The sequence below is a fragment of the Crinia signifera genome, chromosome 1 (assembly GCF_055691185.1).
Source record: "Crinia signifera chromosome 1, ASM5569118v1, whole genome shotgun sequence".
NCBI lineage: Eukaryota > Metazoa > Chordata > Amphibia > Anura > Myobatrachidae > Crinia > Crinia signifera.
This window is the reverse complement of record NC_139217.1, coordinates 143202700-143219447: the sequence shown is the minus strand read 5'-3', so window position 1 is coordinate 143219447 and position 16748 is coordinate 143202700. Positions and strand designations below refer to the sequence as shown.

Below are 16748 nucleotides of genomic sequence, written 5' to 3'. Positions count from 1 at the left end.
CTAGGGCGCCGGCCACTGGAGGGCGGCAGTTCGCCCCTCGACCCCTGTGCAAAGGGGGTACCTGCTGCGTCGTCTGGGGAGCGGGCAGGGGGGTCCATGCCGGCTTCTGACAGGAGCCTGCAGTTGTGCCCTTGCTGCACGGGTACCTGCGGCGCTGTGTATAAAGCTGGCAGCGGTGGGGGGTCCCTGCAGTGAATAAGAAATAACTAGCGCTATCCGCCGGGCTATGTGCCGGCGCGGGAAGTGCTGCCGGGTTTGAAAACACTGGCCACACGCTGATTGGCTGAGATTCAGCCAATCAGCGTGCGGCCAGTGTTTTCAAACAGAAGCGCTTCCCGTGCCGCCGCATATCGCTAGTTATTTCTTATTCACTCCAGGGACCCCCCGCCGCCGCCAGCTTCTTACACAGCGCCGCAGGTACCCGCGCGGCAAGGACACCAATGCGGGCCCCTGTCAGACGCCAGCATGGACCCCCCTGACCGCTCCCCAGATGGCGCAACAGGTACCCCCACCCCCCGGCACCAGGGCGCCCCCACCCCGACTCGCCTGGGGCGCCTGCACCAGAACTGAGTCTGGTGACAAATGTGTTAGTGGATTACATGAGAATTAGCATAAAAGACAATCATTTATTATTTGCTAGCCAGTTATACATACATCACGATTCTAAGCTACAGTATGATGTTATGTACGGCTGATCCAAAAACATCAAAATTCATACTAAACTCTACTTCTCATAAAAAAATGATTGGCAATTTAAAGAATAGCCTGTTTCATATGTGAAATGGCCCCCCAGACCCCATTTTTAATTGTATACCCACCCTGATGGCTAAATGACCCCCATTGTTAAAGCCACCCCACTATCAACGCCAACCAGAAGCGTGGCGAGCGCAGCAAGCCCGCGAGGGGAGGTGGTACGCGTCCTCCGACCTTTTCATACCCCCACTATCCACGTCGGCGTGGAGTTGATTTTATATAGTGTGGCGAGCACAGCGAGCCACCGAGCCCGAAGCGTGACGAGCGCAGCGAGCCCCGTGAGGGGACGTGGATACCTTCACAGCTATACGCGTCCCCTCGCGGGCTTCACAGGTATCCGCGTCCGCTCGCCACGCTTCGGATCAACTCCACGCCGACGTGGATAGTGGGGGTATGAAAAGGTCGGAGGACGTGTACCGCCGCCCCTCGTGGGCTCGCTGCGCTCGCCACGCTTTGGGTTGGCGTTGATAGTGGGGTGGCGTTAACAATGGGGGGCATTTAGCCATCAGGGTGGGTATACAATTAAAAATGGGGTCTGGGGGGCCATTTCACATATGAAACAGGCATCTGAGTGCCTTCACATATTAAAATTGCGGCAAATCGCGGCAAATACAATCTGACTGTATGCGATGCGATTTGACGCGATTTTTAGGTCCGATGAAGAAAATCGGGCGCCCAGATAAGTCACAAGTACCGAAATATTTCTGTTTATTTAATAAAAGCTATTTGAGACTTGTATTTACATTAAAACACAGCTTTTTAAACTTGGTCCTCAGCACCCGAACAGTTAATGTTTTCCATGTCTCTCCACAGAATCGCAAGTGAAATAATTAGCTGCACCTGTGGCTCTTTCAAAATGTGTCAGCGAGTAATGAGTGCACCTGTTGGGTGGCCTGTAAAATGTGTTTGGGGTCCTAAGGATCCAGTTTGAGAACCACTGCCTTAAAAGATAGTCAATTTAAAGAAACCATCTGAAGCTTGTGTTAATAAGTGGATTGCTAGTTACATTGGAAAACATCCTGCTACTGTATTTGCAGAGATAATTGGCTTAAAGAATTAGAAGCCGTTTTTGAATCCTTGTCCTAACACATCTCCTTGATTCTAAATTCTCCACTAACCCACATATAATCTAAAAAAATATTGAATCCATGCAGTCATGGGATCTATGATTATTTGAACTGATAAACTTCCCCCAAAATTATATGAAGACAATAGTTTGAGCCCAGTTCCGATGGTGGGGGGGGGGGGGGGGGGGGTTTCTACCCATGCACGTATTTGTGTATGTGCAGACACCCTGTGCGAACACCTTCAGCGAGTATCACACTCGCGGTGGTGCTTGCACGGGTAGGGGAGGGAGAAGGGTGGGAGGAGGCAGACACCGCCCTGGAGCAGGGGAGTGGGATGTGTTTGCATACATCCTCTTGCATGGTACCAAGGGTACTCGGTGTGTAGGGGGGGCTGGATGGGGGGCAGATGTTCGGCCAGCAGCGATAATTGTAATATAGAAGCCTACTACGAGACAGCGAATGCGCAGTAAACAATCAGCCAAAGCAGAAAGGCAGATCGCAAGAGCAACTGCGGACACCACAACTAAAATATATCAGCGGTTCTCAAACTGTGGGTGCTGACCCCAAAGTGGGTCCCGACTTTATCAGCATGGGGTCGCGACTCCATGTTGCTGACCATCAGGCTGATGACTTTTCAAATCTCAGTCAGTGATTCAAGGAGTCTGAAACATCTGTTGAATTGTCTATTATATTAGACTCCCATCATTTTGTGCCTCCACAATCCCGGCTGTATGTGCTGTCTGCTGACTTCCCATGTAATGTGATGGGTTATGATATATTAGACTCCACCCATCACTGTGTTCCTCCACAATGCTGCCATATATGTGCTGTCTGCTGACTACACATGGGATGTAATGACATTCTGTAGTAACTTGCTGGGGTCCTGTCATTATTTGTATTGTCTGATGGGGTCCCAGAGCAAAATAGTCTGAGAACCCCTGAAATAGATGATACATTTGCGGTGGACACAGCCGTGAACGCAGCAAAGTAAATGCAAAATCTGGGCCGAAAAAAATAGGTATTTGATACATCTTGCCCTAAAGGTGCCCATACACGGTACAATATTTCTGTCACACGTAGCCGCTACGGAGCGCGGCGGGTACAGTACTCACCCGTCCGCGCCCGCCGCCGGCTAGCGTGTGCAGGCTCCGGTCTGCGGTGTGCGGGTAGCGGCAGCTCTGGGTAGGGATGGCAGTAGTAGTGGTGCCGGGAGGCCGGCGTCGCCATCTTGGTTGAGGGCAGGAGACAGATTGGCCCAGAGTGGAGGTTCCCTCCTCATCCTGTGCTGACAGCCAATGGCAGCCATCCCCTGGGGATATAGGGGATCTGCCTAGGCTGTTCAGTGTCAGTGCAATGAGTCTTTGGAGTCATTCACAACTCCTAGCTGATTCCCGGATCCTGGCTCTTTCTCTCCTGACTCTGGTGCCTTGCTCCCTGCATCTTGCTACAAGGAAGTTTTCTCCTGACACCAATGCTGCAAGTCCTACCTAGTGCTTGTTCCTGCTTGTGTCCCAGAATTACCCTGCACAGCTTCCCGCTGTCCTCCTTCATGCAACTCATTCATTCCATCATCTTTCAGTCATCCGGATCCATTTCTTCTGTCATCAAATCAACCTCCTTCCGGATCCTCATCTATGTACTCTGGCTCACCAAGTATACGTTTCCAGATTTCCCTGCCCGTTATTAGTATTGTGCTGGACTCTATTTAATTTATTCCAACTGTCACTTAAAGAAGTATTTGAGTGAAGTTTATCATTTATGAAATCCGTTATTAAACCTGCACGTTTCAATCCTACTCCTCCTGGTCCGTCTCCGGTTCCTGTGCACCACACGACTCCATCCAGCCCTTTAGCCGTGACAGTTTGCACTGACCCGATGGAATCGGGTGAAGCACAGGCCTCCATGACGGATGTTCTTCAAGGCATCATGGCTCGATTGGAACAAGTAGAGACTACCCAGCGTCAAGTGGCTCAATTTCTCCAGACCTTGTCATCACCTCAGGCGGCTCCCTCAGTTTCAGCAGCACCAACCTCCGGAGCTTCGGCCCCTGCTGCTCCCCCTGGGCCAGCTGCTCCTCACCAGCTACACCTGTCAACCCCCAGTAAATATGACGGGTCCCGAGGGGGTGTCGAGGATTCCTGAATCAATGTGACGTCCATTTTACCCTCCAGCCTTCCAATTTCCCCTCTCCCAAGACTCGGGTGGCTTACATCGTGTCCCTACTGGCGGGTCCAGCCCTGGAGTGGGTGTCCCCCCTTTGGGAGCGTGCGGATCCCATCCTCAATAACTATGAAGAATTTGTGGCCTCCTTCCGTCGCATCTTCGACGAGCCTGGCAGAGTGTCCTCCGCAGCCACCGAGATCCTAAGGATTCGTCAGGGCAGTCGCCCAGTGGGACAATATGTCGTACAATTTCAAACCCTGGCTTCCGAACTCAGATGGAACGAAGAGGCTCTCGTTTCTGCCTTCTGGAACGGCCTAGCCGGGCGCATCAAGGACGAGTTAGCAACTCGCGATTCTCCTTCCACCCTGGCTGAACTCATTTCATTATGTAACAAAGTCGATCTGCGACTCCAAGAACGCCAACTTGAGAGGAATCGCTCTGATCGCCTTCGCCCTCGATTTCCTTCCAATGTCGCACCAGCCTCCAAACCAACCCCGCCTCCTGCGGTGTCAACAGATGAGCCCATGCAAATCAACCGCTCCCGTCTCTCTCTCGAAGAGAAGTCCCGAAGACGGCGAGAGAATCTATGCATGTACTGTGGCTCCTCAGCTCACTTATTGGCTTCCTGCCCGCTGCGGCCGGGAAACGACCGCTCCTAATCTCCCCGAGGGAGGTCCGATTAGGAGTCTTGCTTCCATCTCCCTCTTCTTCTGATTCCACCATTCCGGTTACCCTTGTGTGTCCCCAAGGGAGAAAAAGAGTTCAGGCCCTATTGGACTCTGGAGCAGCGGGAAACTTCCTTTCTTCTTCTTTTGTTACCCAACATGCCCTGCCTGTGCAACCCCTGGATCACTCGCTGGTCCTCACTGCAGTGGATGGGAGTCGAATTCGTAGTGGACAAATCACCCATCAGACCACCCCGGTGACACTGCTCATAGGAGCTCTACATCAAGAGACCCTCGAATTCTTCATTCTTCCACAGTCCTCACACCAAATGGTCCTGGGCCTTCCCTGGCTCTCCAAACATAACCCACACATCGATTGGACCAATATGGAGGTCAAGGCCTGGGGAACAGATTGCCAGTCTACTTGCATTCCTCAGATCCTTCCGGTCTACCAGACCCATCCACAACGTGAGGGTAACTGTCCTTCATCCTCTTCAGCTCCACCCTTGTCGATACCCGCACCATATCGTTCATTTACAGATGTATTCAGTAAAGGTGGTGCCGACACCCTGCCTCCTCACCGTCCTTGGGACTGCCCGATAGAGCTGGTGGCCGGGAAATTCCCTCCTCGTGGCCGCATCTATCCCCTGTCGCTACCTGAGACTGAGGCCATGTCCTCGTACATTCAAGAGAACTTAAACAAAGGTTTCATTCGACCATCTACTTCTCCGGCCGGGGCCGGGTTTTTCTTTGTGAAAAAGAAAGATGGCGGTCTTCGGCCATGTATCGACTATAGGGGCCTGAACGACATCACCATTAAAAACCGCTATCCCTTACCCCTTATCGCGGAACTATTCGACAAGATCAGAGGGGCAGCAATCTTTACTAAATTGGACCTGCGAGGGGCCTACAATTTGATCCGGATCCGTCCAGGTGACGAGTGGAAGACGGCTTTTAACACGCGCGACGGCCACTATGAATACCTGGTGATGCCCTTCGGCCTTTGTAACGCCCCCGCTGTCTTCCAACAGTTTGTAAATGATATCTTTCGGGACTTGCTGTACCACTCCATCGTAGTCTATCTAGACGATATACTCATCTTCTCTCCAAATCTCCAACTTCACAGACAGACAGTGTCCGAAGTCCTACGACGTCTTCGCCAAAATCAACTGTTCTGCAAGTTGGAAAAGTGCGTTTTTGAGGTCACGTCCATTCCATTCTTGGGTCACATTCTCTCCGCCACTGGGATAGAAATGGACCCAGAGAAGGTGAGAGCCATCCAAGACTGGGCAGCCCCCACAACACTCAAAGGAATTCAGAGATTCCTAGGGTTCTCAAACTATTACCGGCGATTTATCCGGAACTTCTCTACTATCGCTGCTCCCCTCACTGCTCTCACTTGCAAGGGAGCTGATCCAAGCCGATGGTCGCCAGAAGCATCCTCTGCCTTCCAGCAGTTAAAGAGAGCATTCATGACGGCACCAATCCTCCTCCAACCAGACCTCGACAGGCCCTTCATTCTCGAGGTGGACGCATCCTCGGAAGGGATCGGGGCCATCTTGTCACAAAAAGGTGAGGATCAAGAATTACACCCTTGTGCCTTCCTCTCCAAAAAATTCCTCCCAGCAGAGAAGAATTACCCCATCGGGGAACAGGAGTTGCTTGCAGTCAAAACTGCGTTAGAGGAGTGGCGATACCTTCTGGAGGGGGCACGACATAAGATCACCGTGTATTCAGACCACAAAAATCTGTCCTTTCTTAAACAGGCTCAGTGCCTTACTGCCCGCCAAGCCCGTTGGGCCATGTTTTTTGAACGCTTTCATTTCCAAATTAAATTCCGACCAGGAACCACGAATACTAAGGCAGACGCTCTATCCCGCTCCTTTGAGACGACCTCTGACCTAGAGACACCTCCTCGTCCAATCCTCGATCCGCTGGTCTTCGCCCAAGTAACCGTACAGCCATCTCCTCCTCCAGGTAAAACGTTCGTTCCCCCCGAACTTCGCAAGAAAATATTGTCATGGGCACATTCTTCCCGCTTCGCAGGGCACGCAGGAGCACAAAAGACCTTGATGTTCCTGTCACGTTCTTATTGGTGGCCAACCATCCGCCACGACGTAACCAACTTCGTTGCCTCTTGTGTAAGATGTGCTCAGCATAAAGTGCCCAGAACAACTCCCGCTGGTCCTCTCCGCCCTCTAACCATTCCCACAGAACCATGGACCCATCTGTCAATGGACTTCATTTGCGAACTACCTCCCTCAAAAGGTCATACCGCAATCTGGGTAGTGGTCGACCGATTCTCGAAAATGGTCCATTTTTTCCCACTAAAAGGTCTCCCCTCTGCTCCAGTACTGGCTCAGCTATTCATCTCAACCATTTTTAAACTTCACGGACTGCCCAAAGAGATTGTATCCGACCGCGGAGTACAGTTCGTTGCAAAGTTCTGGAGAGCTCTCTGTGCCGCGGTACAGGTCAAACTCAAGTTTTCCACTGCCTTTCATCCCCAGACCAACGGCCAGACAGAACGGGTGAATCAAGACTTGGAGGCCTTTATCCGACTGTTTGTCTCGTCTTCCCAAGATGACTGGGTGGATCTTCTCCCGTGGGCAGAATATATGCATAACAACTCCTATCACTCTTCCTCCGGAACCACCCCCTTCTTTACAGTATTCGGCAAACATCCACGATCTCCGGATTTCTCAGAATTATCCTCTTCCGAAGTTCCTGCAGCAACCACTTCATTACAACGCTTTGCTAAAATCTGGTCGGATGTCCACACCGCTCTTCTTAAATCTTCCGCCCGATACAAGAGGATGGCAGACAGGAAAAGAAGGGCAGCGCCCAGATTGAAAGTCGGAGACCGGGTATGGCTGTCTACCCGCCATATACGCCTCCGTCTGCCCTCTATGAAGCTGGCTCCCCGGTTCATTGGGCCATACCCTATTATCCAAGTCATTAATCCTGTCGCTTATAGACTTCAACTTCCTCCTTCCCTAAGGATTTCGAATTCCTTCCATGTGTCCCTCCTCAAGCCTTTAAGGTTGAACTCTTATCAAAAGAAGATTCCCAAACCGCCCAAGATTAACTCCGAAAGTGGGGCTGAATTCGAGGTAAGACGCATTATAGACTCTCGTTGCCGCAATTCTCGTACCCAGTATCTGGTGGAATGGGTTGGGTTTGGTCCCGAAGAGAACTCTTGGGTGGATTCCATTGATTTGCACGCTCCAAAACTGGTAAAGCAATTTCTCCAGAGAAATCCGCACAAGGCCCATAGGCGCCCTGGGGTCACCCTGAAAAGGGGGGGTACTGTCACACGTAGCCGCTACGGAGCGCGGCGGGTACAGTACTCACCCGTCCGCGCCCGCCGCCGGCTAGCGTGTGCAGGCTCCGGTCTGCGGTGTGCGGGTAGCGGCAGCTCTGGGTAGGGATGGCAGTAGTAGTGGTGCCGGGAGGCCGGCGTCGCCATCTTGGTTGAGGGCAGGAGACAGATTGGCCCAGAGTGGAGGTTCCCTCCTCATCCTGTGCTGACAGCCAATGGCAGCCATCCCCTGGGGATATAGGGGATCTGCCTAGGCTGTTCAGTGTCAGTGCAATGAGTCTTTGGAGTCATTCACAACTCCTAGCTGATTCCCGGATCCTGGCTCTTTCTCTCCTGACTCTGGTGCCTTGCTCCCTGCATCTTGCTACAAGGAAGTTTTCTCCTGACACCAATGCTGCAAGTCCTACCTAGTGCTTGTTCCTGCTTGTGTCCCAGAATTACCCTGCACAGCTTCCCGCTGTCCTCCTTCATGCAACTCATTCATTCCATCATCTTTCAGTCATCCGGATCCATTTCTTCTGTCATCAAATCAACCTCCTTCCGGATCCTCATCTATGTACTCTGGCTCACCAAGTATACGTTTCCAGATTTCCCTGCCCGTTATTAGTATTGTGCTGGACTCTATTTAATTTATTCCAACTGTCACTTAAAGAAGTATTTGAGTGAAGTTTATCATTTATGAAATCCGTTATTAAACCTGCACGTTTCAATCCTACTCCTCCTGGTCCGTCTCCGGTTCCTGTGCACCACACGACTCCATCCAGCCCTTTAGCCGTGACAATTTCCGTGCGTTTTTACCTAAATTGCATCGCAAGTGTTTAAATTGCATGCTATTTGATGCGATTTTGCATGTGATGGGATGTGCGCTCTGCGATGGGATGCACAGCACCCTCACACCATGTATGGGCACCTTGAGGTAACGATCTGAGAGGTGGGAACTGGTGCTGCTGGGTTACCACCGATGGAGGCTGTGTTAGGCTGCATCCCATGGAGGTGATGAGCTGGGACCTCCGTTGCTGAGGATAGTGAGTGAGAAATAGGAGTCCACTTTTGTGCAGAAAGGCAGACAATAGGAGCTACTTAAAGGCCTAGAGGTGCGAGCAGAGGCAAATTCAGAGGCACTACTGAAGTGGGCTACGGAGAGATAGTGACCTACTGTGTGGAGGTGGATCTAGGCAGAGAAAGACTCCTTCAGCAGTCTGCAGGATAGGAGGCAATTGCTGGGCTGTGATTACAGGAGACGGTACTTGTGTATTATAGCGGCGCCCCCGATGTACATCGTACGATGAACGTATCGTATCGCATCGCATGCCATGTACCCCATGGCATGCGATGCGACGCGATTTTGACCCCCTATACGATTAAAAATCTTATAAGCACCCTAAAGGGTGCTTTTGAGCACCCTAATGGGTGCTTACAATGTTAAATGCACCCCCACGCCACCCCTCCACTATAAACGTGAACCCGAAGCGTGGCGAGCGCTGCGAGCCCGCGAGGTGCGGCGGTACGCGTCCTACGACCTTTTCATACCCCCACTTTCCACGTCGGCGTGGAGTTGAGAATAGATTAGTGTGGCGAGCGCAGCGAGCCACCGAGCCCGAAGCGTGGCGAGCGCAGCGAGCCCCGCGAGGGGACGCGGATACCTTCACAGGTAAAGGCGTCCCTTCGCGGACTTCACAGGTATCCGCGTCCCCTCGCGGGGCTCGCCACGCTTCGGGCTCGGAGGCTCGCTGCGCTCGCCACACTAATCTATTCTCAACTCCACGCCGACGTGGATTGTGGGGGTATGAAAAGGTCGTAGGACGCGTACCGCCGCCCCTCGCGGGCTCGCTGCGCTCGCCACGCTTCGGGTTCACGTTTATAGTGGTGGGGGGGGGCATGGGGGTGCATTTAACATTGTATGCACCCATTAGGGTGCTTAACATTGTATAAGCACCCATTAGGGTGCTTATACAATGTTTAATCGCATCGCATCGTATGGCATTGTATGCCATGTACAATGGCATACAATTTGAAAATTGTATGCCATCGTACACTAACCAACGAAATCGCGTCGCATCGCATACCATCGCATGCGTTATGGTATACGATGCGATGGGCGCCGCCAAAATACACAAGTACCCAGGAGACTGACAGTGACTGGGGAGGAGCATAAACAGTATCCTCAGCAGACGGATGCTAACAGCACCAGGAAACCAACCCTGTAACTAGAGAGGTATATGTACAACTCACTTCTGAACTGATGCTGATTTTAGTTCTACCAGCTATACCCCTATTTATACTGTATTTTTCAACACACCCTGTACGTTACCTCGTAATTTTTTTGTTTGCTATGTACGGCGCTGCGGACACTTTGCGGCGCCTTATAAATAAACATACTACTACTACTACTCACTGTAGCACCACATATTTAGCAGCCATAACAGCTCAATATACATTGGCTAGACAGAGAGGTAAGCCAGCATCTGTACTAGCATTATGCACGTCAAGCAACCCGGCTACAACATTACATATAATACCCTCAAAGGTACTGTAACTATATTTGCTTAGAACTGAGGTCCAGTAATCCAGTATTTTAAGCCTGCAGTATTGTGCGCTCTGTCAATGAACACTGACTCTCCCTTGCTCCAGTCAGGATTAGGATCAGATATTCCTGTCAGATTTTTACCTAAAATATCACCCTCCACTGCAAGTACAGATTAGCGGAGCTCTTGCTTTACCCTAATACTACTGCATTCTTTAATAAAACTCTGCTCTTTGGAATAGAGCCAGCAGTCCCTACAATATTTACCCAGTGTGCATAAGACTATAAACTTGCAAATCGGAGATAACCTGACAAGGAGCCATAGTGATCAAAAATTGAGTTCTCCAAAGGAAATTGTTTCACAGCCTTAAGCTAGCATGTGGGGCCACATTATATATATATATAATTTGTAGGTGACTATCTGTAACTGTGTAGTTAAATTAAGACTGTTAGTTATTGCTGTAATGTCTGGCCATTTGTATTCTGTATTTAAAAATATATAAGTGAAATGCATTTTAAGTATAGTATAAGCCCAGTTAATCTTTTTATTACTTTGAAGTTCTTACACTAAAAAAAGTCTTTACAGTAGTGTTCCAGCTTAATAAAGGATAATAAAGAAACTGAGTATTTATTGTATGTAACAGCCAGATCACACTGCCAACTTATTCTGATAATAAGTGCAACCCAGGTGGAATCCATTACTGATTTACATCAGGTATTATCCTGTTTATTTGTCCTCTACAGTCCAGTGCCCTGCACTGTCCAAGGGCTTCAGCACCCGCACCCCCTTTGTCATCTCACCTCAAGGCAGCATCGTTAGAGCTCTGGGCATGAGGGAGGCTGATTGCAGCTCAGATTGCTCTGACAACGGCTGTCACACACTCACTGCTATGCATGAGGGGGGCGCTCACTGGCGTGTCACTAAAAGAGACAGACACCGGCAGCTGCTTCGACACCGTGGGTGCAGCCGCATAATACACTGGACCACCAGGCTACTACATGTAGAAGTGGCGCAGGGGCACATAATATTATTATAATATAAAAAAATTCTCCTAAACGTCAGGAGGGAGGCACGTGCCTTGGTGCCCCCCCCCCCCCCCCAAATCCGCCACTGGTCCCATGTATTATGCTGGTATTATAAAGATGAGAAAACTGTGTTATGAATTGTTACAAATGTTAAAAGCTTACTCTCATAAATGAGAAAACATTTACATGCAAGTCATTGCATATGCTGAATTTTGAACCGAGAAATTAAGAAATAACACAAATAAGCATACAACTGTAACTGCAAACATGTGATGATAGCAATAAATGAAATACCATTACCTATAAAGCATTAGAAACTATGCAGATAGTAAATGTAGACTTCTATTTACGTTTAAAATTAGACTTTTTTTCTAAGCGCAGCAAAATCAATATAAATCGATAATATCTGAGATAGGAAACACATTGTCAGTAAAGATGATAACAGCATTGGGATTAGGTCTTGCAATATGAAGCTGATACTACGTTCACTGCAAACTCATTATACAGAATGTGAGAACTTCATCCCAAAAGACCTTGTTATAGCTGAGGGGGTCACACAATGCTAGGTCCATGAGAGTCAGCACTAAATCTCAAGTCAATAAAAATCTAGTTGCCAGGATGAGGCTCAAAGAATGTATTGTATCCCCCAATGCCCAATAGTCATTGTTCTTTTAGAAAGTTTACTACCATCGCATTGTTGCTCAGGAAGTATTTTGAGGTGTTAAATTTCACGTTAACAAATGCCATTTAGACAATTTCCGAATTAAAAATAAATAAATGTGAAGACATTGATCAAATGTAATCATTCCTATCAAAGCCTCTTTAAAAGCGTTTACAGATGTCTTTGCATGATCAGCGCACAAAGCACTATTTTTACTACAGGAAAGCGACCAGATGCTATAAGACAAGGAGTAGCATATGATTATTTTTGTAACCGTGAGCTGCTTGTCAGTTAGCAGGACTGGCTGATTAGCTGATTTTCCGGTTTGAAGCTTGCAAAGACTTTCAGAGGGTATCAAATATCGCCTCCCCCCCCCCCCCCCCCCCCCTGATCCCTCTGGCTACTGAAAGCCAATGAACCAAATAAAATACTTTAATTAACAAAAAAACTAAAATACTATAGTGTATTCATCAATGTCTATTAAACCATACTTGCCTACTTTTAACTTCTCCTCTTTGGGAGAAGCCCGGAGAGGAGACTACACAGCAGCATGTCAGGGGGTGGGTTGGAGGCGGATGTCACCAAGCCCCGCCCCCATAGCGGATAAAAGAGGCGATTCATGGTTCCGCGGATTGGGGGAGGGGCTAAAATGATGCGAAATTATGCGATTTACTGCATTTTAGCCCTGCCCCTCACCAGGGACCTACGGAAATTGGTATGTAGTGTAGCGGGGAAGGGGGGTGCTGGGGACAGTGTGGCCAATGCAGGAGACTTGCCACCTTCCTGGGGGAAGAAGGAGGAAGCTGCTGATGTCAGCGTCTCCCTCCCAACAGGCCAGGCAATGCCCGTGTTTTCAAGGGCACTCCCAGAAAATGCAGGCATGCTGCCCCCAAATGCCCGGCACTTGCCACTCAACTATTGCTGGCTTGTGCATGCACACTGTGCCCATGTGCAGCCTTTCCTTTGTCACCTCCCAGGAACAACTACTAAAAACCACACTCAAAATTCCTTCTGCACCTTGGAGCGTTAACAACCAGGATGCATGCTCAGGGCTTGTGGAATACTTAAAGCATCAGCCAACTGCGTGATTATTGACACAGATTGCACTGATGTATATGGCTGTATGCCTCCTTAATGAAGCACATGGCACTGTTTAACAAAGTATAATACATAAATTCCATTCAATAACCTTTTATGCAGGAAATTATCAGGACGCGATCAGCATGCCGGCAATCGGGATTCCTAGGCACTAGGGGGTGTTAAGGGTAGGGTTGGGGGGAGAGCTAGGGTTAGGCTGTTAGGGGGTGAGGTGGAGAGTTAGGCACTAAAAAGGTAGGGAAGCTAGGGTTAGGCACTAAGGTAGAGTTGGCAGATAAATGTGAGCACACAGCACATGCAGACTACAGTTTGTGAAGTAAGGAGACCTTCCCATAACCAACCCCAGCTTGGTCTGATTTTCATCTTCAAAGGGAGACCACAGGTCTGAATTGACATTGTTATATTAAAACCTACGACCTTTTCATACCCCCACAATCCACGTCGGCGTGGAGATGAGAATAGATTAGTGTGGCGAGCGCAGCGAGCCACCGAGCCCATAGCGTGGCGAGCCCCGCGAGGGGACGCGGATACCTGTGAAGCCCGCGAAGGGACGCCATTACCTGTGAAGGTATCCGCGGCCGCTCGCCACGCTTCGGGCTCGGTGGCTCGCTGCGCTCGCCACACTAATCTATTCTCAACTCAACCTCGCGGGCTCGCTGCGCTCGCCACGCTTCGGGTTCACGTTTATAGTGGAGGGGTGGCGTGGGGGTGCATTTAACATTGTAAGCACCCATTAGGGTGCTCAAAAGCACCCTTTAGGGTGCTTATAAGATTTTTAATCGTATAGGGGGTCAAAATCGCGTCGCTGAAAAGTATGGGTCTCTTATGGACCCACGTAGCCTGTGGTCCATGGAGTTTAACAATATTGGTGCCTCTGCAGTGACATGTCAAATGCTCAATAAAAAAGGCCCAGTTGCTTGCTGAAGATTTTCACAGGACTCCTCTTTATTTGATTATTTTTATGTGATGCATCATACACTAGGGCTCCTTGACAATTTGTAGAGGGTACATGCTGACAGTTTTTGAACTAGACTGGATAGATAGATGGATAGACTGGATAGCGGTGTCCTGCTGTGGGGGGGGGGCCCATCTCACAGAATAGACGCTGTGCGCATGCGCACAGCATCTATTCAGAGACGCAGCAGGTGAAAACGGGGACATCACCTCATTTGCGTATACTTTGCCCTCATTTACATAAACCACACCCCCTTTCCGGGCGCTCGCGCGGGATAAGGTAAAGTTGGTAAGTATGTTGATAGATAGATAGATAGATAGACAGAGAGGACATTATATACTGTATTTGCTGGCATATAAGACTACTTTTTCCCCTGAAAAACATGCCTCCAGGCCGGGTGCACTTATATAACAAACTCTATATTTTGAGTGGAAATGTTGGGGGGTCATCTTATACGCCCAGTCGTCTTATATGCCGGCAAATACGGGTAATTGTATAACATATTGCAGCATCTGTCATCTAAATGTATTAACTGTCAATCACCTCTCCGCTATTGAACCCTTTCTGTATGCACTCGAATTTTAAGTCGAATAGCAAGGGAATCTCACCGTGTGTACACACCATAACAATGATTCAACAGCCAACAATGCAATATTCAGTCATACTGTATGAAATGCGTAACAAAGGTTTGGTGTTTTACATTGATATGGATCGCCCAACTGCACCTGTGTGAAATATATCTTAAATAACTAAAGCAAAAACGCTGCCATGTACAGATCATTGTCCTTCACCAACAGGTACGATTATAGGCAGTTTATAAAAAATAATAAAAAATGTGATATTGATACATATGATATTTAAAATGGAATATCTATTATTCCTCTTTTAGACTGTCTCACCCCTTAAAAATAAAATGAGACAAAACTTAAAAAAAAAAAAAAAACGACAAATGTATGACGACAATCCTTAAAGGAAATATCAATGAAACAAGATAAAGAAGATAAAGAGTGATGTATTTTGGATTGAGGTCTCAAACAAGTTGTTGAAATTGACATTAGCACATTGCACATAGAGGCTAATTTTGCTGGTGTCATAACACCATTCGATTTACAATCATTAGCTTCTCATCATGTCACCGTTAGGAAGAACTTAAGTATACATGTAAATGAGAAATTAGGTGCCAATGATGCAACTGCCCCAGGCAGAAGGAAATAATGTGCTATCGGTTTTGTGGAACAAACTGCTAATTTTTAGCACATCTGATAGAAAAAAGAACATTAAGATTTTTGAACAAAAATACAATGAAGTCCCAAACTACACAGAAATAAAAGGAGAATGTGTTCATCGTGCAATTTATTATATTTATTATATATTATGAATTATATTTATAACACTCAAAATACAAGCTAATAATGGGTGATTTGAGACACTGTGGGTCAGTGACTATGGCACCAGTTATAACAGATTGCATGGAGACAAGAAGAGGTTATAAAACCAAACATGCCCACCATGAAAATTAGAAAGTCTCTGTTAATTCCTAATATATCCCAGAGAATCCACAAAACGACAAAGCAGATGAGTGGGTACTTATCACATTTTAATAAATTAAGTGACAATGTACAGTATATGAGATCTAAAGCGTGTTTGCAGATATCAAGCAGGGTAAGGGTAGGAACATCAAAAAAGTTTTCCACAAATGATATCAATCAGACAGAAGATGACCATAGGTAACAACCAGTGCACCATATATGAGAATTAAAAGTGACCAGTTATGGTTTAAATGGTAGACATTGTCTAGGTCAACAGTCACTAGGTTGACCACTAATGGTCGACAAAGACTAGGACGACACCTGAAAATGGTCGACAATCCATATGTTGACATTGCCAGAAGGTCGACATGTGCTTAAGGGCGACATAGACATGGTTGACATGCAAAAGGTCGACAGATTTTTCAGGGGATGCGCTACAAGTGTACCGCGTCCCCTCGCATGGCTTGCTGCTCTCCCCATGCTTCTGGCATGGTGCCTCACTGCATTCGGCACACTATTATATTCTCACTCTATGCCCACTTGGAGTAAAGTATGAACCAAGTCCGTCTTCACCAAAAAAATGACAAACTTGTGTCGACCTTTAAAGTGTCGACAGCTTCCATGTCGACCTCAAGTTTGTATTGACCTTCTGACAATGCCAACCTATGGTATGTTGACCATTTCCAGGTGTCGATCTAGTCACTGTCGACCATTAGTGCTTAACCTAATGACTGTCGACCCAGAACCGCATACCATACATATCTATCTCAAATGAACATATGAATATCCAGAAGCCTGAAAAATTGCGATAAACAATAAACAGGTGGGCTCATACAAGAAATCAGACGATAAACAGCAGTGGTTTATATCGATGAGAGCGACCTAAGCGAATGGTCCTGGTCAGAGAGCAGCAACTGATAAGTCCAAATCAGTCCAAAAAAGGCACCTAAGAACAAAGGAACTCGGCATATACACTGGGGAAGAA

At 48.1% G+C, this 16748-nt stretch overlaps 1 protein-coding gene across 1 annotated transcript in view; it reads right to left on the bottom strand.

The window, feature by feature from the left end:
* Window positions 1-16748, bottom strand: part of PRDM5 (PR/SET domain 5) — a 206088-nt gene that overhangs the window by 135452 nt on the left and 53888 nt on the right. The window lies entirely within an intron of this gene.